The sequence below is a fragment of the Prinia subflava genome, chromosome 9 (genome assembly GCF_021018805.1).
Source record: "Prinia subflava isolate CZ2003 ecotype Zambia chromosome 9, Cam_Psub_1.2, whole genome shotgun sequence".
NCBI lineage: Eukaryota > Metazoa > Chordata > Aves > Passeriformes > Cisticolidae > Prinia > Prinia subflava.
In genome coordinates this window covers 19,800,126-19,826,773 of record NC_086255.1, presented here as the reverse complement: position 1 = coordinate 19,826,773, position 26,648 = coordinate 19,800,126, and the positions used below count along the sequence as shown (strand labels likewise).

The window sequence follows — 26,648 nt, the reverse complement described above, 5'->3', positions numbered from 1 at the left end:
AGATGCTAAATTTACTTGTGGAACTATTTTCAGCCCAGATCACAGTGCTGCGTTGATTTGCTCCTGGGCCTCTATTTCTTTGCCAACATTCCTGCGTGTTTCTGGTTCTTATTTATTTATTTTTCTAATGCCATTTTCCTCTCATTAATTACTCTAAACCTACACAAAAGTGATTTTCTCATATTACAAGAAATCTCTTACAGGGCATGGACTTTATGTTACTTCCTGAATATTATAATATCTTAATTAGTGTATGTATTAAGCAGCAAAATACTTGATTAGGTCACTTACTATTTCTGTCTATTGCAAACTAGTATCTGCAAGCTTAACCCTAGAGGCTGATTCTGGCTAATCATACAGTGCATAAATCATGAGTGGCCTTGAAGTAAGCAGCTTTGTAATGCCTCTGTCTCTCAGCCCTCCTAGGACTCTTCCCCAGAGGACAATTCAACACCTGGTTATTGATTACAAAGAGACAGATGTATATAAGGTCTCCCTCTTACTGAGCATAACATGAGCTGGCTAGCTCTGATTTTTGAAAACCTGGTCTAGGACTAAATTAAGATTGGGCTTTTTTAGTGTTAGGTGACTGAAATACATAAAGCAATCCCTGCAGCAGAAATACGTGTCAGTTATAATTAAGCATCATTTATATGTGTGTGGGGGAAGAGGACTGAAATGGGTGATTTAAGAGCAAGTTCCTCCTACACTGCATCTCCTAGTGAGAACAGGAGTGAGCCTTGCTGCACTGCAGTACTTCTGCATTTCTTCTGTTTCTGAGAATCTGAAAAGTGGTCAGAAAACAAGTGAATGCCTAAAGGAAGGGGGGTTATAGGAAAGAACCTAAAGCATATTTATCAAACTCAGTGTATCTGTGTCAGTCTGTAAGGTTTGGGACAACTGTGTGTTGGGAGGATGGTCACTGGAATTTCAGGAACCAGCCCTTGTTGAAGAGGAAAGTGATTTTGCATGCCAAATTACATTTTCTGGTTATTAGTCATACAACCCTGTTTGAGGTTCATGCAAGTAAGTTTGGAAGTCAAACGAAGTTACTTTTAAAATGCATCTTCTTATACTGGAAGAGCAGTTACTTTTGGAAGGCTGAAAAAGGAATACTGGGGGAAGGATCAATCCAATTCCCTGCATAAAGCCTTCAGTACTCCTTTGGGTTGTACCTGCTGAGCTCTGTGCACAGCTATTGAGTGTGCTCAGTCCAGCTTTCAGGAACAGAGAATAATCACTTTCAGCAAATTTACTCAGGAGGAGCCTGTCTGCCAAGTGGAGCCACCTCCCTCCTTGGTTGTGTTTATAAAAACATTGTTTAAATGGGGGGAACAAGAGAAAAGCAAACAGATTCCTCCACCCACCCAGCACTTCTCTCTGCAGCACAGCCACTCCTCCTGTGTGGGATCCATCACATGACAGGGAAATGCTTCTGGGAGCTGTTATTTTAAAATATTGGCAGCACATCTTCGGGTGGGACTGCTCTATCTTGTATCTTCTTACATTCTCCTACTAGCTACTTCTCCTGTTTTATATGTTGCTCTGGCTATATCAGCTATAACAACATAATTCTTGTTTGTCCTCTGTGTGACTTTTTCATATGCTTTGAATGGGGGTTGTTCTGTGGATTATGTGCCAAAGACCAGTCACTAAATCTGACACTTGTGTGTCTCTGGAACCCCAGAGAGGAAACAGTAATCTCCAAATGGCACAGATGGTCTTTGACTCTGTATTAATGCACCTGCATAGGCCAGAGTGTGTCTGTGCTCAGATGCATAGAGAGGCAGTGCTACTCCAGACTCTGATTATCTGTGCAAGGCATGATAAATGTCCCTGCATGTCCTTGCTTCCTGGTGCAGTAGTGAAGTCTGAACTTCAGTCTGTCTGAAGGTTCCTGCTGCGCATTTTGCAGCAGCTTGCACTTAACTCTGAGCCTGGCTTCAGGAGGTCCTGCCTTGCAATATCCTTTCTATTCACTAGGCAGCAACCTCCTGCCCTTTTATTGTTTGGGACAGTTGTGTATGGAGAGTGCAAAGAAGTGATAAAACATATGAAAGCCCTCACATTGTTTTTCTACTGTCTTGCTGTTTTGAATAGTAGCTAATGATATTTGCAAAGCTTCTTGCTGTTACACAGGTTTGTTCCATTCCAGTGAGGGACACCCTTTGCTTCTTGCTGGGTGTTCAGAAACAATGGACCAGTCACAAAAGGATTTTGCTTTAGTAATTGTTTCTGTTGGCTGGGCTACTTCTGATAACATCTCCTCCTGCGGTGTACAAAGAGTGCTTGAGCTGAGGGCTTTAATGTCTTGCATGGTCAACATTTTGTTTTAAAGGGTGTAGTAGTTTATTTTTGGAAGGAACTCAGAGGAGCGGCCACATAGCATTGAACTCTCCTATCCTGTTTATCACCTCCAAGTCCAGCCCTTCTCCCAGAAAGGGTTTTCAAGATGCAGCACTATGCTGAACTCTAAGGTAAGATTTGGCAGTGAGTTTTCCGCTTTTGGCAAAGTGTTAGTTGGCACAGAAGTTTGAAAATTGCTTGGGTATAAACTACTTAGGCTAATTCACACCTAGAATAATCTCACACACAAGTGGAGTTCCTTTACAAGCAGATTTGTTTTATTTTCCCCGTGTGTTGTCTTAAATCTGCTGGAACACAACTTCCACAGCCACCATGGAAAGGCTGATTAAATCAAGAATGGCTAATACAATAATGGCTAATACTAATGTCAAATGTTTTCTTAGCTGAAAACACTGTTTAAAAAGTCAAATTCCTGAGTTTCCTTATGTCTTATGTATCTTGTCCTGTTTTGCTTGTGCTCTTGAAAGAGTCCTGCGCTGGGCCTTTTCTGCATTGCAGGCAATGTACAAGAAGACAGTAGAGAGAAAATTATTCCTTAAGAGACTTGTCTAAGATAGATGGATGGAAACCAGCAATCCTAATTTGCAGACTCTTAGAGTTCCAAATAATCTAATTTAGCTGTCTGAGGATAATTTTGCTAGACTTTGAGTTGAGTGTTCCTGAAGCATGACTAGACTGATGCAGCAAGAATTCTGATGTGCCTAAATGCATTACCTGTCTAGTTGCTTGACTGCATGCTGATAAGCAAAGCTGCAGCAGTCCATGTGCTTAGATCTGTTGACTTTAATGAGACTTGAGGCCTTTCTTCTCAAGTGCCCTTCTTGAACTGGTGTCTGACTACTCCAGTACTTCCAAGTTGCGTCCAAGTCAAGACTACTAAGAAAACTCAAACTGAGCAAAGCCTCACAACCAGACCTGATTAAGGGGAGGTGTTGAATGTTCATATTTAAGTGATGAGTGTGAGACAAGGAGTACAGAAGAGTGTAGTGTGTTCCCTATTGCTTAAATGCATCTTTAAGCACATTACCAAAATCTCCTATCACTTTGACTAATTAATAGAAATAGGGCAAGCATTTTTGTTTAGGGTGTCATCTAACCTAAGGTAACACGGCTCCTCTTTGTACAGGATGCTACAAATGCTTATCTACAGGGCTTGAAATGAATTTTCCAATTTTAGAAGAAAATCATGAATTTAAATCATGTTCTGTTTCCCTTCTGCAGAAGATCTTAGCATATGCCTCTCAAGTGGTAGTTGAGCAAAGAGCTCTGTGCCAGCCCCTGGAACAGTGAGCAGATTAGCAAGGTTCTGAATTAATTGGAAACACCAGCTTCCTGGAAGACTTGCATCATACAAGACTTGTTTTTTCAAATGTAATTAACTGCTGAATGTGGATGGAAATAAAGTTGGAAACAAGGCTAGAAGTGCAGTGAACACACTAATTTCTCAGATTTTTGTGGCAAACTGTTCTAAACGTGTCCAAGCAAAATTTGTCAGTTCATACCTTTTTCTAAAAGTTACATAAAAGAGTGGCTGACTCGTTATTTCAGAAGCTGGGAACAGAGGAGTTGTTGCTGTCCAGGCCTTGCTAACTTTTCCAGCTCCATTTCCTATAGCAGGAGCTGAGGAAGGAACAGCTGCAATTGCCTTATGCTACAAAAGGATTCCCTCTCAGAGGAGACATCCCCTGCTGAGTGGATTCAGTAGGTTTTGAGCCTTCTTCATGCAGAGTGTCACACATAGAGCTGCTTTAACTGCTACAAAATTCAGTCTTTCAAAGACAAGGGTAGACAGAGAACAGATGATTTCTGAGAAATGCGGTTAGGATACCTTTTCTGATGTTCCCTTCTCATGGATTTCAGTACATATTCTTGTGTGTTCTGTTAGGCACTGTATAGATGATTTGTAGTTCTCTCAAGTTAACCCCAACTGTGAGACTCCTCTGTGTTGTAAATAGTACCATCTGTGTCAATAGTGCTCTACTGTCCTCCAGTGAGGATTTATCCTTCTGAGTACTGTGTGAATCTGTAACCTCTTCCTGAAGTTCATCTACATGTAAACTATCTCATTCCATAACCTAAAGTATTGCCTTTGCCTTCTCTAGATCCTGTGTGACTGTCTTATTCCTAACAGTAACACAAGTAGCTATCCACTTAGGTATTTCACCTTCTCTCCTCCCATCAATCTCAGAGATCTCTTCTTTATTAAAAACAATTAATATTGACTGTGCCTGTCTCACAAAGAGTTAGAAAGACTAGTGGCAGAAATTAAATGCAGAAGCAGTTGCTTTTTCTTCGAGAGGTCAATTTGACTTGTTAGAAGTGAGAAGCCTCTAGCAGTACCTCTACATCCTTGCTCTTAGAAATGTAAAGAGAATAGGATATTTTTGCATATTGGAAAATGCTTTAACAAGTCCAGGGATTCTAGAAGACTGGCGAGAGCAACTGAAATATATTGTGCTAAATGTTGTGATTTTAGTGTGTGTTTTGAACAGTGAACATTTTAATGAGTGTTTGAATACAGACAATGTAGATAGAAAGAATCATCAATTTTCTGTTCCTTTTAATGAAATACTATAGCATCTTTCCCATCCAATACTGCAAGAGTTTCCTTTTCCTGTTGGCAGTTGTCTTATTCCTTAAACAGCATTTACGTAAGCATAGAAAATTCTTTCATGTTTCTGGAGACTTTGCTTGGAAAGCAGTAGTAAAACCTCAGTGCAAGCCACAAAATTATTGTGGTAGTAACCTGTAATATGATGCTCACACATTTTCTGGTACTTGATTCCTGTAAGCTTTTATGAAACACTTAGTACTCTAGATCAATTCATGCTAGTGATAGCACACGTGGCTATAGTGAATGCAGTTCTGATGACAACACCAACACTTACTTGCACAGTGTTTCTGGTGGCTTCATTTGAGAGATGCTGTGCCTGGCCAGGTCCACCTTGAAGGTCATTAGGACAGTAATTTTCATCCCTGCTTCCTGTGAACAATGGAAGAGAAATGAGCATGGGGCAAAGAGACTTGCCTATAACTAAAATGCAAGTCAGTGACAACAGGTCACCTTTGGTGGTGGGAGGATGCAGTGAATCACCACTCCTGCTAGCTTATCCTCAACATTCTTCACGACTGGAAGGGAGCAGATGGCACTGCTACAAAAACACTGCCCCGTTCCCAGAGCCAGGCAGCTGAAGCAGAATGAGGCGACTTTTGGGTAATGCTGCTGCAGGAGCACACACCAACAGAACAGGCAAGTTCCCAGCACACCCATTTGAAAGGCAGGTAAGTATTGCTTTTGCAGCCTTTACTTTGAGCTGTGTCTGTGCTAGCAAAAGAGAAAGGCTTGTTTCTCTTCTAAAATAGCCCAGCGAGGACTCCAGGAGTTGCTATCACCAGGGTATCTATCATTATTTTCATATCAGTGTTGCTAAAGGCAACACAGGAAAAATTGCCTGTGGCTTGAACTCTTATCATTGTTGAGCAGACCCAAGGTCATCTTTGCTGGGGAAAGCCATTCTCTGCAGCCTCCTGGGACATGCTGCAATAGGAAGAGATTTGGTCTCTGGAATTCCCATAAAAGAGATTTGGCTGACACCTCTTCATCAATGCTACCAGTCTCATGCTGCAGTGATTTACAGCTTTGAAACCTTCAGATGATTTTAAGATGAGATTGGATGTATTTATTAGCAAAATTATATAAACTGTTGTGGAAAAATTCAAGGCATCTATGCTATGACTTTAATTACTGCTGAGTTGCTTAAGTGTGGACAGATTCCTAGAGGAGCTATAAATAGTGCAGCTCTCAATGGGACAGGGCTGATTTAGAGTCCCTAGGATTTGCTTGGTCTTGTCTGGAAGACACTAGGCTGTAACATTTCTGTTGGAGAGGAGGTCTCTGGCACCTGTGTTGGCTGGAGCACTGGAAGCTGAGACATCTAGTAGACCCTTGAGTAGCTGCAAGAAGCATTCACTGAGAGGAAAACCCAGAATTTGTCAGACCAGTTCCATCCTCTTAGATGCCCTTGAACCTCCACTGTGCAGCCTCCCCTGCAGAACTGGTGCTGCAGCATCCACATCACACCAGTGATGCACTGACTTGAGAGACAAATTTCCTTCTGTGCTGGTTCTGACACAGATTGTGAAAGTTCATTCAAGTCCAACTGCTCTCATTCAGGTTGGGAAATTCACAGAAACTTGTAACAAAAGCATGTTTGCACAAAACCAGCAGTTGGAGAGTAAGATTTTTGTTGGATTCTGTGCTAAGTGTGGATCAGTACAAAGCAAATATATTTGTCCTTCATCTGCCCTTTGTTGCAATTACTTGTAAAGGAAGTTTGCTTATTGTGAGAAGCCATTTGCAAGATATGACAGCTAAAAACAATTACTCTTTCACCTGTACAGTCCAGTCTTTAGGTGGTATTTGGGATACAAAAACATTGCATAACAGCCCACTTTCCCACTCCTATTATATCTGACAGACTTACAGTCTTTGTGTAAGTGTGTAATTATCTGAGTGAAAACAAGTTATGCATCTGGGAGATAAGGGGGTGTGGTAATGTGCTACTGGATGACTTTGATATATGGCTTTAACATTAATTTTGAACATGAGTAAATGAAAATAGGTTTGTACTGATTTTTCTCAGAATTTACCATAAATCCAAGGGTGGTTCTCTGAGGCATATACTCTGCTTTGTGATCAAATGACATCTCTAGGGAAATGTCAATATTCTCCTTATACTACAGCTTTATGTAAAGTGTCCTGAAGGCTGTGACAAGGAAATACTGCACTCTGACATCACCATGCAGGGCTTTTGATGCTAAGAGAAATTAATTCCTGAGGTATGTTTTAGCAGCTGCCTTGAAACAGAAAAATCTGTCAACAGAATACTGTGTGAGATGGGTGGAGAGAAGAAAAACATGTCCACCCAATTTTTACAAAAGAGGAATAAATTTGAACCAGCACTATGCAGGGACAGGAGTTGAATCAGAGAAGGCCTTTTCTATTGTCATCCAGAAGGCAGTGACAGATCAGCTTCATGTTCCCATTTCATGTTACCTGTGCTGAATTTATCTTTGTTTGTTTTATGGCTATTTAGTTACATAATCAGGGAAACCAGAATATCATTGAACTCCAACTAAGTAATTCTTCCTTGTCAGAAAAATGAAAGAAATGAAAGAAATTGCTGAAAATGGCTCTACTGACGTTAGAGATGGAAAAAAGAAAGCTAATGTTTGAATGAATCCTAGTTCCTGATATATTTAAATTGAAATCTATGTAACTTAAAAACTGTTTTCAAAAATGCTGCATACTGCAGACATTCAGCACTTGTGAGGGAAAAACTACAGACACAAGGAAATTCAAATTGGGCACCTGCATCAGCAATCAGTTAAAACAATTTTCACTCTCTTTTCTGCTTTCCTCTCCAGCCTTGCTGCGTTTCCTTACATAGTACAGCTCTGTTCTGAACTACCATGCTACTGCATTCCTAATGTTATGTAAAAAATGCTACAGGACATGTTTCTACCTCACCAGATTTAATTTATTTGACATTTATGTCACCAAGATACATGATTAGTGCATTCAGGGTGTCAGCTTTATATAAACATCTCTCATTTTAATACTTTGTGGAAAACTGTGAGTGTTGGAAAAGAACCTCAGTCACCAATACTGATTTTTTGAAAACACAGCTATTAAAATATCCTGATACACAGTTTTTGAGAAAGAGAGATAATTATGACTCATGCTTTTTGCTAAACAAGGGTATAATCACATTTGGTTATGGTTTGCATTCCACCTGCATATGCTGGCCTGCAGCTCAGAAAAACCAGAGCCTGCATGTCTTGAGGTTCATGATCAGAGGTCTTAATATACAACTATTTTGTTAGTGGACAGTTCTGTCTTCTTTATATTTCCAATGGAAATTATCTGTAGTGTATAAATATGGTGATGTGCAGAGAATTTGGTTTAAAAATATGCTTTTTAGGAAATAGAGCAGCAGTACTTTCAGAATTAATCATAATTTTCTGATTTACTGATGAGCATTAACAGATTAGGAGAGAGTAGAAATATGCATTATTAATGTAGTCTGTTATTTTGCTAGAAACATTAAATAATAATGTAATAATATTAATATTAATAGTAGTAATATCTTAAATGATACTGTCACCATGCTGCATAACACCTCCCACTAAATGTACTTCTGCTAGTGACAGAACCACCTTTTCATGGCTTAGTAGCTTTGGATAAACACACAATCTGCAATTGTTTCCAGACCTTTTCATGAAGTAACAGAACTGGTTTGCCAAGACTCTTCACGCTGTTTAGATGGCTTTAGTTTCCGTGTTTCTGTCAGGGATAGACCAAGAAAGTGACATTTGAATTTTGTAAGCTTTTGGTGGGATTTGGGTCAGGATTTTGTGGACATTATGAACCATGACATTAGCTGCTTTTTGATCCCAGTAAAAGAATTCTGCTCTCAAATGATCCCTGGATTTTATAGTCTACATTTGGAAAAAGCACTAGCCATGTCCAAACTTCTGTCTGACACAAGCTCAAAATAGCTGAGGGAGGTGGATTGCATGAGAAGTTTTGGTCTTGTTCCAGCTTGTCTATGAACCTTGCACAGCATTTGTGAAGTGCTCAGCATCAATTCAGACACCCCAAGTGGAAGAGGGATCTCCTGTGCTCCCCTACATTCCTGCTCTGTCCCTGGGTATGGGCACCCTCACGGGAAGCTCCTGCTTCCTCCCACTCGCAGCAGACCAGTGCAATGATCTGTAGTTCGTCCCCCACATGAAAAGTGCTGAAGCTGGGCTTGGTCATTAAGTAACAACACCAGATATCTGGTAGTGGAAGAGTCCTTCTAACCAGGTCACCAATGGTTAGGGCCTTTCTGTTCTTTGATTCAGTTTGTTGTTGGGTTTTTCTTCAGTAACCTTGTAGAGTTGTATACATTTCAAGTACAATGAGTTTGCTTGGTTTTGTTTCTTTGAACAGTAACGCTCCACTCAGTCTCTAAACAGCCACCTTCCCAAGTCAGATACATGCCCAGAATCTTTCTCTTGCAAAGAAAGAGCCGGTTCTGTATATTAGCATAAATAATATTGAGAGAAGTCAATGGGCCAGTGCATGGCTCTTAAAACTGTAATGTTTTATGTTTGGATACTTGCCCTCAATACATGTCACTAAAGAAGGTGTGACATTTCTCTTTGCTTTCCTAGAAATTTAAGGAAATTGGTGAATAGTTTTGGGTTTGGGTTTTTTCTCCCTCCTCTTTCTCTTCTCATATACAGAGAAATTGAATAACGATTTTCAAGGTCTTCAATAATTGAACAGTCTTTGCTAGTGCTTCCTCCTTTTAATCACTCCCAGATGCCAATGAAAGTATTGGGCTCTACCAGGCCCTAAACTGGATGGGATCCAGGCTTGCAAATTTGTTCTAGAATGATGCTTATTTGGAACTTCAATTTCAGACTCCTCAGTTTGTTCCTTGTCTAAACACGTCCAGGTCTTACTTAAGACTGTGTTACATTACTAGCAAGTTAAATGGCATATTCAGATGTTTGTGTCAGAGAAGGTAAATGTACAGGGGATGATGGAGTGTTTCTGTCAAAGGCTTAGGAAACTGACAGTACAGAAGCTTGTCTGTTTTTTCTCAGCTGTATCAGTTAATTTAGGAAATTAACTGATTTGCCTACAAAATTTGCCCTGAAAGATTTTACTAGTAACATTACAAGTTATGATTCAGAAAGAGCTACCAAACATCATATAGGTGAGCAGGGATACAAAATTGTGTTTGTTATATCAGAGTGATTTTGTGTTCACCTTGTTTCTTAACAATATACTAATAGACTTGGCCTTTCACCAATGTTCCAGTGACAGTTCTTAATATTTTCAGAAAATAGTGACAGGTTATCACTATTTTTTCCAAGTGGAAAAAGACCCAACAAGCTTGTTAATGTAAGATTGTAATATAAGCTGGACAATTTAAACCAAACAAAAAATCATATTTCATTTTAAAAAATAGCAGCTTTGGTACTTACAACAAAGCCAAAGGAGCAGTTTCCTTTTCATTGCTAAGACTTCCTTCACTATTTAATGCAATACCTGATTTTCTGTGCCTTTGCTTTATTCCACTAACATTTATCTCCTTATTTGTCTGCATTTTTCCATTTAGACACCTTCTTCCTATAAAATCTTCTGCCAAACTTCAACTGCCCCCTGACTGTTTTCCAAAACCCTCTTCAAGGCCTGTCTTTGCTGTACTGCCTACAAATCACTGTCACCTGGCAGTCTTGAGGCTGGAGGCCATCTGTGACCATGGTGACTTCTGATTTATGTGAGCACACCCATCCTCATTGTTATTCATGTCACTTTCTTTCATACATTTTTCCCTTAGTCACTCAATTCCTCCTCTTGGGAACATGGAGTGCAAGGACTCTGGGGTGGGAGCTGCCTAAAATAATGAATATAAGGTGCAAAACAGATGTGGAGCTTTGTGAAAAATAAGTCAGGAAATAATATGTTTGAAGAGCATATTTGTCAAAACAAGATTGTATCAAATTAATTACGGAGCAGGTTGTGTCTGCCAAAATATGTAGGCCAGAATCACTGATCCAGCCAAAGACTGGAAGGGTTTTGGTGACTTAAATATCTCATAAACTTCAGGCCTTAACATGCCGCCATCTAACCCAGAGTAACATTGAATCTTTTCTGAATTTTCGTGACTTTCACACCTCTCAGGGTGCATCAGAGCTTTGACATTTTTAGAACATATCTTCATTCATGTGGTTATACCCCCAGCAGTGGTGGCAGAGACCAGGATGTGGTATGACAGAGAAGTTTCTCCTAGATCTATCCCATGTGGGACTCCTCTGCCCCAGAGACTTCTCAAGGGACACATTAGGAAAACTTTTTGGCTGCCACGTTTACCAGACCGAATATTTACCCTTTTATAAAACCATATTGAGGCAAGATAGGAAAATACACAAATTTGTATATTTGGAAAACATACAAATTTGTGCAAAGAAAACTGTGCAAAATCTGTGCAAATTATCAGAAGAGACATTGTTTGGGAAAACCTGTGTCAAGTGATCATGAAATTAATTTAGTGGTAGTTCAAACATTTTAGAGGAACAGGCTGTATTCGACAACAGGGGCCCAATCCTGGTTCTGCTGAAGCAATAGTAGTGCTGAAGTGGTTACAACAGATTTAGTGTAAGTGAAGGTAATTTATTTTCCATATCCATGGATGATGTGCAATGTCTGCATTGCTCCTATCCTGCTTCTGTACATATTCACATGCCCTAGCAACAATCGGAGATGACTTTGGACAAAGCTGGCTTATCTGTGCACAGAGCTGTGCTGCAGAATCAGCATAGCCTTTTTGATTTATTTTTTAAAGCTCTTCTGCATGGTTTCTGTCTTGATTTTCTTGTCAACTTGATTTAGTACAAATCTCTGGGGATGCATTGTGCATTATATGAAATTGGTGTTGCTGTTGTTGAAGCAGACTCAAGCAAAGAGCTTCTGTTTGTGGAACTGTTTTATGTTACATACACTAATAATGTCAAATTTCTGAATCTAAAGCTGACTTTGTAGAGCGATCTCTTCACTCTTCCCTGTAGTCTTAATTTTTCTCTATTCCTTGCTTCCCCTGATGAACTGTTTTTGCTTTGAGACTTGGCTGATTAATAGCTTCATGTGAGTGCTCTAATTTGGGCCTGATTTGCTAGCAAGGTGCTGAGCACATTTGTTGAGTCAGTGGGAGTGGCTGGTGTTCAGCACTTTTACAAACCAGGGCACTTACTTCAGTGCCTCAGTATGGGTTCAGGAGCCTGATTTAGGCTCCTATTTTTATTAACCAGAGTCATGGCATGCAAATATATTAACTGCTGTGTTCTTTGAATAACTGCAGCTAGTATTTAAAAAAACCCCATGAAGTCACTTAACCAATTTTTAATGGGAGCTGTGTGTCCAGTGCCCTGAGCTTTTCTGAAAATCCTGACTTGTCCTTTTTGTTCAGCATAGCTCTGGGCCAGGAAGTATTTCTTTCTTCTGTGTATTGGCTTTGCTAAATATGTATTTGGTTCCTCTGCTTGCTTGAAACTGCCATGCCAGTGCAACTGGGACATGGTGAATGCCCTAAAACTTGGGGACAGTCAGGAATGCATAGATTACTATAACTTTGATTTCAATACAAGAGCATACAGAATGCGTTTGGGGCTCTAAATGATGAACAAGGAAGTAACAATGAGTCTCCATGTTCAGCATTTCTCCAAAAGGTCCTGTGAATCTATGGTGCTACTGAATTTCTCATTGCACAAATTGACTCAAGGAGCATGTCAGATCCTGAAACTTAGCAGGTTTTTGCAGATGGTTTTTGAAGTGAGCTGCAAAACAAGACAGCCTTTGATAGGTGTATGAATTTGTATAAACATATGTGGAATTGTTCACACAAATCCCTCTGCTGCCATAGTGATTTATTGCATGTGCAAAGCTCAGGACATCCAAATGGAACTGTAGCTGTGCTGCTTAACAGCTGGACCTGGAATGAATTAATGCAATATCATAATTCAGTAAAGGAGCTCTGCTCATGTCACAAAATCAAAGAGCAGCATGAGTGTTTTATCAGCCTAGCAGTGACCTGAGAATATATTTACACAAGTGTGTAGTATGTATTGCTCTTCTATTCATTATCCTGTGCATTAAGACATTATTTCTGTGGTATCATACTCAGATTTAAACAAAGGAGCCAAAGATGTAAAAATATGCACCTAATTGAAAATGTTAATGGAAAAAACCTCTTGAAAAGAGCTCTTGTTTTGACCATTTCCTTTGACTTTTCTGTTCTTCCCTGTGTGCATTGATCAATGCACATGGTCATATGAATGACAGTCTCCTTCTCAGCTAAGCATTAGGAAAGCTGCACATGGTGGATGAAATACACTCAAACTCAAACTGAATGCCTCAAATCCTGGAACTTGATAGCCTCATCCTTCCTATGTAGCCAGTAGCAGAGATGGTGGTGTAGGCTATGATGTATTGAGAACCTTACCTGTAATATATATTACTCATAGACATTTTTGTATTGAGATTTTTTAGCAGAAAAAAATGAGAAAACCCAAGTTATATGAAAGCTTGCTTGCTTGTTTCAGGTTTGTTAAGTTTTGCTCCTTAAGAAGGCAGCCTGCTTCAGAGAGGTTTATGATTCCATCTCTCCTGAGACTCATCAGTGCATTGAATGAGTGTCTGAATGGTGCCTTGTGCCCCCATGACAGAGGAAATTGTGGAATCAGCAGGAAATTACCCAGTGTTTTGTACTTGGTCTGGTCAAACATAGATCATAGTCTGATCTCCATAGAAGAAGAGATATTTCAAGAATATTTCCTTCTGTTTTGAGGAAGCCTAGAGACAGCAGCACTCAGTGGTCCCTAGAGTAGAGTACTGATTGCTGCTTTATAGTTCCCAATTTTTTTTCTCTACATTTGAAGTGGCTGTGTGGGATGATAGTGCCGTAGGGCTGGGCTGCTCTGCACTATTAGCAGCATGGCAAGTAAACCTGGCAGATGTGAAATCTCATCTTTTCCTCCTTTCATATGCACAGATAAAAATGACATCTTCCAAGAAATGGAAAAGGAGCATGGCAGGAAGAAAAGGACCATGGTCAAGACAACTTGAAGACTCTTGATCCCCACTGTTTGGCCTAGGTTATTGTATTCTTTTGTCCTATATTTTCCTTATAAGGCTGCTGGCATCTTGAGCAACTTCAGATCCTTCTAGCCTGACCCTGGAGAAAGGGCCAATACTCAAGTATGAACACAAAAGTAAGGCTGAATCCTATGTATCTTGTCAGTTATGACATTCATACCACAGCAGATATTTCTGTGTGCAGCTCTGTATTCTCATACATATATTTCACATACAATTTGTAGGTATTTACAGATGAAAGGTGCAATCTGCAAAGTAACAACACAGAACTCTATAGATTAATGTAAGGATACCATTTTTCTTGCTCTCCCCTTGATTTCTATCAACTGCTCTTTGAAGCTATCTCTAATAGTCCAGTAGCCCTGGTGCCTGTTTCAGAACTGCCAGGAAGCTGGTGCTTTATTATGATCTTTCCAGATATGATATTCTTCATTTTTATTGTGTTATAAATCCTGATTCATAATGTGTCTGCCTAATTTGTTTTCTCTTGCTTCTAGGTGTAGGCACTGTCTCTGCATTTGCTCTTACAGTTAGTTATGAATTTATTATCAGCCTCAAAGGATGCTTTGTTCTCCTCCATTCTGTGCCCATTTCAGAGTCCCCCCCACAACTTACTTATTTACTTCTCAACCCCCATTAATCATTGCCATATGTGCCTCACTTTGCAAGGATACTCTGGGCCACTCGTGGCTATTGAACATATGTAGAAGACACACATGAGTTGCTGGTCATACTCTACAGAGGGAACAGACCACACACAGACACAAGCTCCAAAGACTGAGAAGTCAAAGGCACACATTAATTTAATATAGACCAGATTTTTACATCCAGACAGAGAGAGGGGGAAACACTGACTTCTGTTTTTGCACAGAAACTGATTACATGGTGATTATTTTAAAGGGAGTTTGGGTCAGATTTCTGTTGATAATACATCCCTAGGAATTTATTTTAATATGTATCCAGTTTGAGGTTAAGCTCATGAGTTTAATTGGAGTTCACAAGAGAAAGAGATTTGGCCTATTGTTCATTAAATAGAATATACTTCATATAGATGATATAAATCTATTTGCACATTCCAGGACGTGTAGTTGCTTTGAGCTGTTCAGTTGTTTCCAACATCCAAGTTGCAAGAATATACGTATGTATGTACATGCATACATGGGTTTTCAAACAAGAATACCCCTGGCAGGATTATAGATGTACATACCTTGGACTGTGATTTTGTCTGACGATCAAGATTGCTAGTGAATGTGTCCTTAAATCAATCACAGTGAAGCTCTTGTTGGAAGAAAAACACAGAGTACACTTATTGCATGCAGTGTGATAAAATGGCATGTGGCAATATCCTTAAAATGGTTGCTACAGCCAATAAAGCTGGAATGGTCTCGATGCAATATCCAAATTTATTTATTAATGTCAAGATGTATGACTGATCATTTTAAGGCTTGTTACATTTGCATATATTCCCTTAGTTAATATGCAGAGGAGGAGAATCTGTCCCCGAGCTTCTGGGTAATAATGGCAGTCAGACTGAGTTGGCACAGGAGATTCATCATTGCAGTCCAGTATCTAAATCAGTTCTCCCAGGCTTTGCCCTGTAGGTCCCCACTGTTGTTATCCTCTCATCACTCTGAAGTGTGTGTGATAAATGATACCCAGGCTCTTTTCCTTTGTCCACCCCATCAGGGTCAGTCAAGCAAGGTACCAACTAAATAAAGGAGGTGCTTATTTCTTGGAAATGGTCTCTAACCAGTATAAGCACAAAGACAGTATTGTAAATATCCCCATAGTCACAACCTGTGTCACTATTTAACGCAATGAGGTTTCACATTCATAATCCTTAGGTGGAAGCTCTTATCTCCCTACTTCAGCTGCACCATGTTACCCATTTTAAATGTTTATTGATTTGTTATAGATAGGGTTTCTATTGATAAACATTCTCAGACAAAGGCTTGTGTACAGACAGGTTTCCTAAAGTACTGTGCAATCCCAGAGGAATGCACTAGTTTCACACCTAATAGAAATGCTGCAAAGGTAAAATAAAACTGTGACTGTTTTAATGGCTTGGAGATAATGAAGGGAGTTTTCAGGGTAATTGATGGGAAGAAAAGGACAGACTTCTTAATTTGTGTTAAGAGAAATAATTACATCTTGCAGCCAGTGTCCTGTGATGGGAACATGCGGTGTACAGGACCTTAGATGGGAGTCATAAGAGCAGGACTTCTGTCTCAGATTCACAGCTTGATAATAGACTGTGACAGACATTTAATTTTCAGAGTCTTGAAAATAATTGAGCTTTTCTTTCTATCTGAAACTGTGTTGAAAGCTACAGAGGAAACTTGACTCCTTGCTTGGACATTTAGGGGTATCCTAAATTAAACAGCACTATTTCTGTATGCCTGTAAGGTATATGTCATAGAAACATGACTTGTTGATATTTTGTGTTTTCAACATAAAGCACTGACATTCCCAGAGTGGAGTGGTTTATTCAGCAGACAAGTGACAGCAAAAGCCGTGTGACTCACGGTATGTGTTTCAGTAATTCTGTCATTTTTATGTTTATTTCAAACAAATGCTACAAATGACTTGTTATTATCTAACATTTCAGAACCTTAGGGATTCTTACTTCTCCCTCATCAGTTTTAAGCCTCAGACTGAGGCAGACATAGGCAATGTAGCAAAATATAAATGTGAGGACTCAAGGGTTTTGTTTGACTAGTTGTGATATCTTAAAAAAAAATGCTGTCCTCAGTTTTCCTTTTTGGCCCTTTATTAAAATTAGGCATCCTCTCAAAGGGGCAGCACAGCAGGATTTGTGCTCTGATCTAGGACTTTAATACTGGTATCTTCCTTAAGCTACTTGGTAGATTGGTTGTTGGGAAGCAAGTCCATGTCTAAAGTTTGTGCACAGCACTTCATTTACCTCAGTGGGATGGTGGTTACTCAGAAGACTAGAAAATCCCGATTTTCAGAGTGTGGGTTACATTGGTGGTTTGGGTATTTGAAGAGAGGGGGGATGAGTCAACAAGGCGTTACACTTGAATTTGCCACGAAGGATACTGAGGCCTAGAAAGCAGATTGCCCATGACAGGCTGGACTCAGCAGGAGCTAATGTATTCTCAGCTGCAAGTAGATTGGTCAGAGGGCAAATACCTGGGACCTACTACCATACTCTGTTTCTGGCATTATACAGGTTTTGTGTAAAATGCCCACCCATTAGGATAAGAGACTGCACCGGGGGGAAATTGAGATTTTGGGAGTTTGTGAATAGAGAAGAATTCTGCAGCTTTAAACAGGTCATCTAGAGGATGTTTTGAGCTGGGTTATTGAGTGAAGCCTTCCATATTATTTTAGCATAGATTTTGAGGCTAAGAGGGGGATTATATATCATATTACTTAACTCTCTGACTAGAAAAAGAGATTTGGGGAAAAAAAAATCTGTCTGTGCAATGGCCAAACTGGGAATATTAGTTTAGTAATAGTTCCAAAATGTCCTCTGAGCCTTTAATGGAAATGAAGATTATGATGATGATGATGACTGTTATTATTTCAAAATCTAAGTGTTAAGTTGACCACTGTTTACTATGATTCCTTATGCAAGAGAGGTCTGAACTTAGTTCTAACATTCTCTACAAACTTAAATCTTCTTGATGCAGGAGAGATGAAGGAATCTACATTTTCAAAAATCAATCTTTGCTTTATTTCTGGTTTTGTTAATGTTTCTGTTTAATGTTGCTGTGCTCAGATCCTTCACATTGCAAAAGTTTTAGGCTTGGTGTGGATAGAGAAAGATCTCCTTGTGGCTGACAGAAATAAAGACAGAAAGCAAATTAAATCCCAGCAGAGAATAAGTGTTTTGCTCCTCTCCCAACTGCTTTCAAGACTTCGGTCTTATAAGTGAAAATACTGAGAAATAAACTCAACTGCCAGTGGTGCTGAGTAAGAATCCACAGGTCAGAGATTTAATGATGGGCCGTGGTCTAAAGTATTACAAGATTAGGTTCTTTTGCTTTATGTTGCTATGTCCCCTAAGCTTCTTGTTCCCTATTTCCAAATAATTTTATATTTAGCACATCTCCAGGTTGTCTCTTTATCTTTTGAGTAAAAAAAGGCAGAAAGTCATGCAAAGAAGAAATTTCAGAACTTTTCCAGACCTGCTCAGTTCAATTTGCTTTATAAATTAAAAATTAGGTTAAGGAAGATGTATTGTTATTTCATCCAAAGCAATCAGCTTTAAGTAGTTCTACATGAAGGACAAAAGCCTATCATTACCTGTACCTTTGCTCTCCCATTTGTCTATGTAAACTGTTCAATCTGTCTATAACCCTACACTGTTTCAGCAATTCCACTTTTAAAATCTGTCCCCAACAACATAGCTCATCTTCTCCTGCAGGTTTTTAATTTTTAAAAAATTTCTTCACTCTCCTTTTCCAGGTGGATGGGGAAAGAATGGGCAGAAGAGCCCACTCAATTCTTTCATGAGTGGAAGGGAAGAAAATGTCCTGAGACAGACTTTTTCTGCTCTTTTAAGCTAGAAATAACAGCAATTCTTAAAAATGGGATTACAGAAAAGGCATCCAATCTGAGGAGTATATTGTTACAGCTATTCATGGACATTGCACACTCTTAATTATTGCTTAGCATTTTCCTCACTATTTGCTTTTGAGACCTGGCACACTTTATGCATCTCGTTGGGTTATGTTTCCCTTTCCAGCTAGATAAAGGTATTTTTCTACCAGTAGAGATAGAAGGGAAAAGTCTCCCTGCTGCTGAAGTTTCTTGTTCCCCATGCAGATCTGATCCCTCTCTAGGATGGGATTTCCCTAAGATTAGAGAGGAGAACTTATCAGTGAAAGTAAATATATGTAGAAAATGATGCAAACCAAAACCTGAAATGTGCTTGGACCCTGTCCATACCCTTTTAATATTGTTGTTATTTACTCATAAACATTCTAGTCTGATATCAGTGCTATTAATCACAACAAAAAGTTGAAGTAGCATTATAGCACATTTATGGAAAGTATTTCAGGTTCAAAAATTACTTCCATTTCAATGGAAAATTTTATTCTGAGCATTACCTAAACTTTACTAGGGAACACAATGTTCCCTGTTGAAATGATGAGCTGTGTTTAACTAGCAAAGATGGCTGGATATTTTCTGTGTGAGCCTGTGTATATGTGCACATATGTAATAACAGATGTGAATTAACCTGCAGAGCCTGCCAAAGAAGAATTGGTTATTGAAATCATTTAATGATTAATTAGGCCAAGCAGAAACATATGCCCACACCCCCTGTCACAACTGCACAGCAAGACATTCCCTTTGAGGAAACATGGATTTCTTACACATATGGTCTGCAGTAAACTTAGACAAATCAAAACTTCCTTGACTTTCTGTGTTAGGGACAGAGAACATGTATGTAGACACTGGTATGCATGGCAGCTGATACTTGAATTGAAAGGGCAGCAAATACAGGCAATGCAAGAGAGTGGACAAGTGTTTTGTACAAGGCTACATGCAGTGGTGGCAAAGCTGGAAACAGAGCCAGGTCTCTGAATAATTTCATCTAAACATCCCCCTCTATACTACCCTGTTTACCAGAGAGAAGTAGGCTGTGGTGGAAGGCAGAGGAAGAAAAGTCCAACTTTATCTCTGCTCAGAAAAAAACTGTCTTTGTTTGCAGAATCTGCTTGTTCCTGTTACATCGTTCCCAGCAAGAGAAGTGTTAAACCAATGTTCAGAGTCCTCATTCCTCCTGGGATTTGGAACATAACCGCAGATGCCAAGGTTACCTTTGTCCTGTCTCTCCAGTGAGGCTCTAGTGCAGGCACAAACAGAATGCTGCTCTTCTTCCCTTTCTACTATCAATACCAACAATAATCATGGTTTCTTACATTCTTTAATTCCATTTAAATTATAAAGAATGAAGGTAGGACGACTACCTAATGTAAAAGTAACAGAGAGTCTTTTGAGAACAAATGAAGACTGGTCACTGAGTTCAAATCTTTTTTTCTAAAGGATTTCCAGAAGACAATGCTGTCCTGACCACTCTCATACCAGGTGGGAGTTGGCAGCATTTACCACAACCAAGGTTGAAAAGCGTGACACAAAATCCCTGAGCTGTTCAAGATCACCTCATACATGAACCTTTCCACACTGTAGTTTCTCTGCTTCCCTTGTTGTGCCAGGTTGCTATCAATCACCATAATCCTGGTTTAATAATTTGTAATAATTCTGATGCAGAAACAAGGCAGTGCTGCCTAGTGGATAGATAATGAAATTAGGACTAAGAAAGCCTGAGATCTCTAATGTGCCACTGATTTGTGGAGTGATCATGGTTGGATTGCCATTCTCTCCCTCAGTTTTCTCCTTCTGTAAATTGGAGGCAATTTGTTCACTTTGCTTTTGCCCACTATGGATATGAATGGTGGTCTGTGATGTAGATACGGTGGATTCTGGTTTTTAATTTTTTATCTCTTTTTTTGACCCTTGTCCTTGGCAGCTTTGTACTTTGTGCCATCATTGTCAATCTGCACTTTTCTTGCAAGATGAAATGCGAGAGGACTCTTTCCTTGATGGTAGCTCACCTGCAGTAGTCAAGATACACTGTTGACAGAAAAATCAGGGAGGCGAAGTTCCAGACCACTCTTTCTGACAGATGACAGCAGAAACAAATGTGTCTCACTTTTGCCGTACTATTTACTCAAGCAGAAAACAAAACAATAGAGATGGGAAAAGATCTGAAAGAGCTGTCACAGAACAAGTGCACCATGCCAATAATTTGAAGGATTAAGGACCCCAAGCTGTATGTCCTGACACAATAGCTAGGGCCATCCTGTTCACTGGGTTCATGGATTAGAGGGATGTTTCATATGATTCTGGTTTTCTTTTCAACTCTGGTTGAACAAACATAGCCTGTGTGCTTGCAAATCCCTTGTTAGCAATGCAAAAGGTCAATACAATTTCCCTTTCACTACACTCTATGATTTTGCCTTTGGAAAATGTTGCAGTTGGTCTGTCTGGATGCCTTCACAGAATCAGCATGACTTTGTGTCTGGTTTAAATGGTGTGATGAAGAATGGTGGGAAGCCCAGAGAAGTGGCCAGGAGTCAGTAAACCTGCATTGAGTTGGAAACACTGGGAGACTGACCTGAGACACATTTGATTTTCTTGTTTAAGCTGCTGTCTTACAAAGTAGGGTAATTCAACCATGAAGTGCACTTTTGTTCAGGCTATGGAAATGGCAGGATTTGGAATCAGTGATGTCACAGATTTTATTTTAAAGACATCTGTGTTTTACAAATAAAAAGATGGTGTTGCTTTAGTGCTATGGAAAGTTTATCTGCGTTTGAGTCAAGGAGGAATTTTTCTTCTTCTCACATCACTGCCAGCAGGCTGTTAAGAAGCTGTCCCATCCAGTTCCTATGTCACCTTAAATAGGGTATTGCCATCCCACCACTAAATATGTGCTGCCTCTAACATAATCTAGAGGCACAATTTAGAAATTTCATGGTCAATGAGATAAATTCTCATCATCAGCAAAGATGATCAAAGAAATCCCACTTCAGTAAGTGAGGAGTACTTGTGCCCATGTACGTATTACCTATGAACACTTGTCATTAAGAATCTAAAAAGTTACATGGTTTGTGGGAGCACAGAAAAATTTCATGTGAGGTATCACAGCTCCCTAGGACCAGCAGCTGGACTCAAATACTCCCTGTCTAATGAAGGGTCACTTCTCTTTCAACCTCACAGCTCAAAATTTCCATGGGAAGGGATGGGGGTGGAGAGCAAATGTGCAGTGTAGCCAAAGTCTTCCTACTAAGAAGAATTCTGATATGTGTTTGAGTGCTTTTTGTCTGTGTTGCCCCATAATCCATTTATCTCTGTTTTCTATACCAGTTATTTAGCCATTACATTTATCTTGTTTCAGTGAGGGTACTTAGATTAACATTAAAATTCCAGTGCTCCTGGGTCATGTCTCAGAGTTGTAAGTGTGATGCGGTCTTTGTATGTGCACACAGGACAAACCCCTAAAGAGAGAGGTGCCTGTCAGTAGATGTTGCTGTGAAGGCTGTAAGCTGCTCTTATGAGCCTCTGCCTGAACTATCAGCACTGTTAGTTACCTCCTGGTACTTGTCCCTGAGAGACAGCGTTCAAGAGAAAAATAGGGTTCAGTCCTTGCTCTGGGGCAGTTTGCCGAGGATGCAGGAGCAGTGAGGAGTATTCATTCATTCAGCCTGAGATGTCTCTGCATTGTATGCAAAGCAGTAACTTTGTGATGAAAGATTCGCTCTCTCTGGTAACATAGCTCTTTGCAAGAAGGGCTGAGTTCACTTCCTAATGAAACCATTGGTTCTACTACACACTTAAAGCTCTCGTGTTCACATGTCAGCTTAGACTGACTGCTGTTCTTAGTTTGGCTGCTAGTAAGATAACAGTCCATCACATGCTTTTTTTAAATACAGCCTGGACACAAGCAGGAAGGCAGACTTCCTGCTTTTCAGAGGAGCAGGAAGATGGAGCGTTTCAGCAGAGAAATGTTTGATATTTACAAAATGCATGTCAGATGGACAGCTGTAAAGTCACCTGCTGACAGCAGTGAGGTACAAAGCCCTCTCCTGTTTCAGAGGAAATGCTGCTTTCTCACAGATAGCCTAAGTAAGGTTTGAAGGTGTTTTATCTCCATCAGCTACATGGGGCAGGCTTGGGGTTTAAGCATATTTTGAAAAATATCTGCTCTTATTTAGGTAAATTTTCAGAAAAGTTCATCAGCTTTTGTGTGCTTTCACTTAAAATTGTCATTTCTCCATGGTTTGACTGAAGAATGAACCTATTCTGCTAAGCAGCTATCTGCCTTCCCCACATAAAAACCTGGAACAGAATAGCTCTTCTAGATTGGTGGATTGACATTCCTGGGTCAGAGATGAACCAGCAAGTCCTCAGCCTAATGAAAGGTACTTGAACTGGATTATAGAAGCACTGTTTCAGGAGCAGAGACAGGCAAACAATGCTTGCAGACCCTGAACAGATCGGGAGAGAACGAGGTTGCAATGTTTAACTATCTGTCTACCTACATTGCTCTTGGCTTCTGCCTCTTTTGCATGGAGATGTACATGTGCACTTGCACACATTTGGCACGTCAGTAAGTTTCTACATTAAAAATTAGCATTTTGGCTGTTAGGTCAATCCCAGGCTTTGCTTTCAATTATTCTCACAGATAGCTATTCTTATGATGTTTTTTTAAATTTTTTTTTGAGGGATGGGGATAACAATGAATACAATGTCATATTTTTTTCTTCTTGATGCTATTAAGCCTGGGTAATATGAGGGTTTGTGCCTAAATGGGTTCAATGGCTTTGGCAGGATGCCACAAATTTTATCACCCTTCTCTCTATCAGTTGAGAGAGAAACACATCTATTTTCTGCCCTAGCTGGATTTCAGATTTGAGATTTCCCGGCTGTCCATTCTGCTCTGAGATGATGGTCACGTTCCTCTCTCCTGGGGATTTCAAGAAGCAGAGGGCTGCTCGGGATCATCACTGAAAACTTCCTGTCCCCATCTGGAAGGCAGCTAGCCTGCCTTTTGTATTTATTCATCTCTCTGAAATGAAGGAGATTACTCCAGCTGCCCTTGAGAGGTTAGTGTGCTTTTAGAGGGAACAAGTTTGGAATTAAACTTCCTTTGTGTCTTCTGGCCATTCAAAACAAAACACGTTTGATCTTCTCTCAAACAATTTTACAGATTGAGATCTAATTACTTTATTTTGGCAATTGGTTTGAATTATTTGGTGATTTTTTGATTCATGCATTGTTTTCAAGTAAAGACAAACCACATTCTTATGGCTGTCAGTATATTAAAGTCAACAGAAGTTTGAAGGTGAAAAAGAAAGAAAACACAATGATAACCTCTGAATATTTAAAAAAATCCACATAGCGTGCCATGTGAGCCTGAGAGGGATGAAATTCCATGTGTGTCCATGGCGTTTGTTCCTTACACAGAGGCAGCACAGTCAGGCCATTTGTGGATTGGTACTTTCACGTGTTTTGTCTGTATGCTCTTGAGTCTGGACTCCCTTTCCTCCACTTTTGTGGAGTACCCAAGCTGATCTGGGAATTGTGCCCTAAGCATTAATGAAACCAAAATAGTAATATTAATAGTAATATTAATCCAGTGAAAAATAGTGTGAACGAGACAGGATTTCCCCTCTCCTCTATCTGATCTTTTTTCACCAGATGGAGCAGTTAGTGATTTACCAGAGTCCTCTTGCCCTTTCCTTCGTCTCTTCCTCCCCATTCTTCAGTGACTTGTGTTACACACAATCGAGACACCGATGGCTGCATTAAAAGCCCCTTGCTGAGCCGTGTACCCCCCCGCACCGGTGCACGGCCTCTCCAGCGCTAGTCCGCTGCCAATTTCACACCCCCGGCACTAACAGCGACCCATACGCGCAACAGGTGGGGCAGGGGCCGCCGCGGCCCCGTGCCCGGGCGGGCAGCTCGGCGGCCGCCGCCTCGCTCCCGCCTTAATCCCGCTGGGCTCGGGTTCGCTCTCCCCACTGGGCAGCGCAGGCCCTCTCTCCTCCCGGTCCCCGACGGGGCTCGCTCCGTGCCGGCGCCGAGCGGGTGGTTCCCGCGCCGCTGCCGCCGGGCGGGCGGGCGGACGGGCGGGGGGCGGCGCCCATCGCGGCCGCCGCCTGCCGGGGAGCCGGGGAGCCGCGGCGGCGCGGGCGGCTCGGCTCGGCTCGGCGCGGCTCGGCGCGGCTGCGGCGTCCCGAACGGGCGGGCACGGGGGCTGCCGTGCCGCTGCGAGGTAAGCTCCTCTGCGCGGGTAACTTTGCGGGCCGGCCAGGGCTTTCGCAGCTGTGGCAGCTGGTCATTGCCCTCCGTCTGCAGTGGAGAGCGCCTTGGCTCCATTTTATTCTTGAGATTATTTATACCCATAAGGACTAGACGTTCTTTAAAGGGCCATTATGCTGTGGGATATTAACGCCTGTTTTTTCCAGTATCCAGAGACGCTGTCGATGTTACACCACAATTTTTGCAGCCTTTATTCAAGCCTTATTATTTGCAGGTAGAATAGATCGCAGATGCAGAGAAGTAGATTTCGGAATGAGCTTCTGGTGCTTGCAAATAGAAGTGCCGTATTTCTGTCAGGGGGAAGAGGGAGCAGATTACAACATTGCTTTTAAAATGAGAGGGAATGCACATGGGCATTTTCTGTATACGTTCGGACTCAGCAAAGTGAGTGAATGTGACGTGGGGAGTGTGTGTCTACTTGTCCCGAGAGAGCTAAAGGCAGGATGTATGCATTACGGTTGTTCATTCATCAGCGGCTGCAGATAATGTAATTACCAAGTCAGCGGCGCATGGATGCTGCCCTGCGTGCGACATGCTGAGAATACTGTACTTTAGGAAACCAACACTTGCCGTAGTTTGGATAAAACAGAAGCTGAGAATGTCAGGGTATGAAACCGTTGTGTCTTTAAGTGGAAAAGAGGCTACTGGTTAGTCTCACTCTATTGTTTCTGAAGATTGGTATTTTGTGTGCTTCTCTGCAGAGGTGTAAATACCTTTTGCAAGCAGTTCATAAGGAATTCAGGAGTGAAAAATAATTGGCAACAGCTTCAGGTATCACTGGTGCCTGATGAATGGTAGGTGGTTTAAATGTCTGAGAATATGCAGTAGTTCTAGTCAAATCCTGTCATAGAAAGGGCTTCATTTAGCTCTCAGTTTTTTATTTACAGATTAGATTCTGCAGCCGGGGTATGGCTACCTCACTCCTGAGGTGCCTTGGAAAGGAAGGAGAAAAAAATCACCAGCGTGATTGCCATGGACACAACTATTCCTTATTTATTTATTAGGCTATTAGGGTAATGAAGAAAAGCCATGCCTGCCCTGCTGTGCAGATCTCATTTCAGCAAAACTGCCTGGGCTCCTGCTGTTACCCTTGTTTGATTTTTAACCAGTAAGTGCCCTGTGCTCGTGTCAGTGCTGTGGTTGTTACTCCTTTATGCGTGGGTTCAATAAAGGACCCCCAAATCAAGGGCACCTGAGTGGAACCCAGATGGCTGATAGTGGGATTTGTTCTAAGTAGAATCTTCTCTTCACTCTTCTGCCAAAAGAGCAGTGTTTTGTTACTTGCAGTTGTTGATTTTATATTCTGCATGGTATTGCTATTACTGCTGCTGCTTTGGGTAAATATTTGGTATATTAGTATTTCGTTTTTATAGATTATGCCACTTGAAGATTGTTCTCTCTTGTATTCTTGATGCCGTGTCATAAAAAGACATCTGTCCCAAGTGCCTCTCTCTCTAAGACGTCCGGCAAGGCAAGGAGTGGTTTAACTTGCTCAGGGTTAGTAGTTGATTAGTATCTCTTGGCTTCCAAAGGCTGGACCAGTTGGTTCTGCTGCATGGATAGACATACCAAAAACGTGGATGTATCACATTGGTGTCCCTCTTGAATCCCATTTCTTTTTTAAAGATAATCCTGTTCTGTAAAGCCAATATAGATTCATAATTATACATAAAGTACTGATATAAGTAGTGATATTTATAGAGTTTAAACA

The 26,648-nt window shown here is 40.7% G+C and overlaps 1 protein-coding gene across 5 annotated transcripts in view; it reads left to right on the top strand.

The window, feature by feature from the left end:
• The window catches only part of SORBS1 (sorbin and SH3 domain containing 1), a 209,469-nt gene that overhangs the window by 28,123 nt on the left and 154,698 nt on the right, over nucleotides 1–26,648 (top strand). The window contains exon 1 of one of the 5 annotated variants that reach the window (XM_063405806.1): nucleotides 24,752–24,890. The exons of 2 other annotated variants lie outside the window; for them this stretch is intronic. The gene's annotated coding sequence lies outside the window, so the exon portion shown is untranslated. Of the gene's footprint in view, nucleotides 1–24,751; nucleotides 24,891–26,648 lie in introns of those variants that run through there. 2 more of the 5 variants (XM_063405807.1, XM_063405811.1) reach the window with 2 other exon arrangements.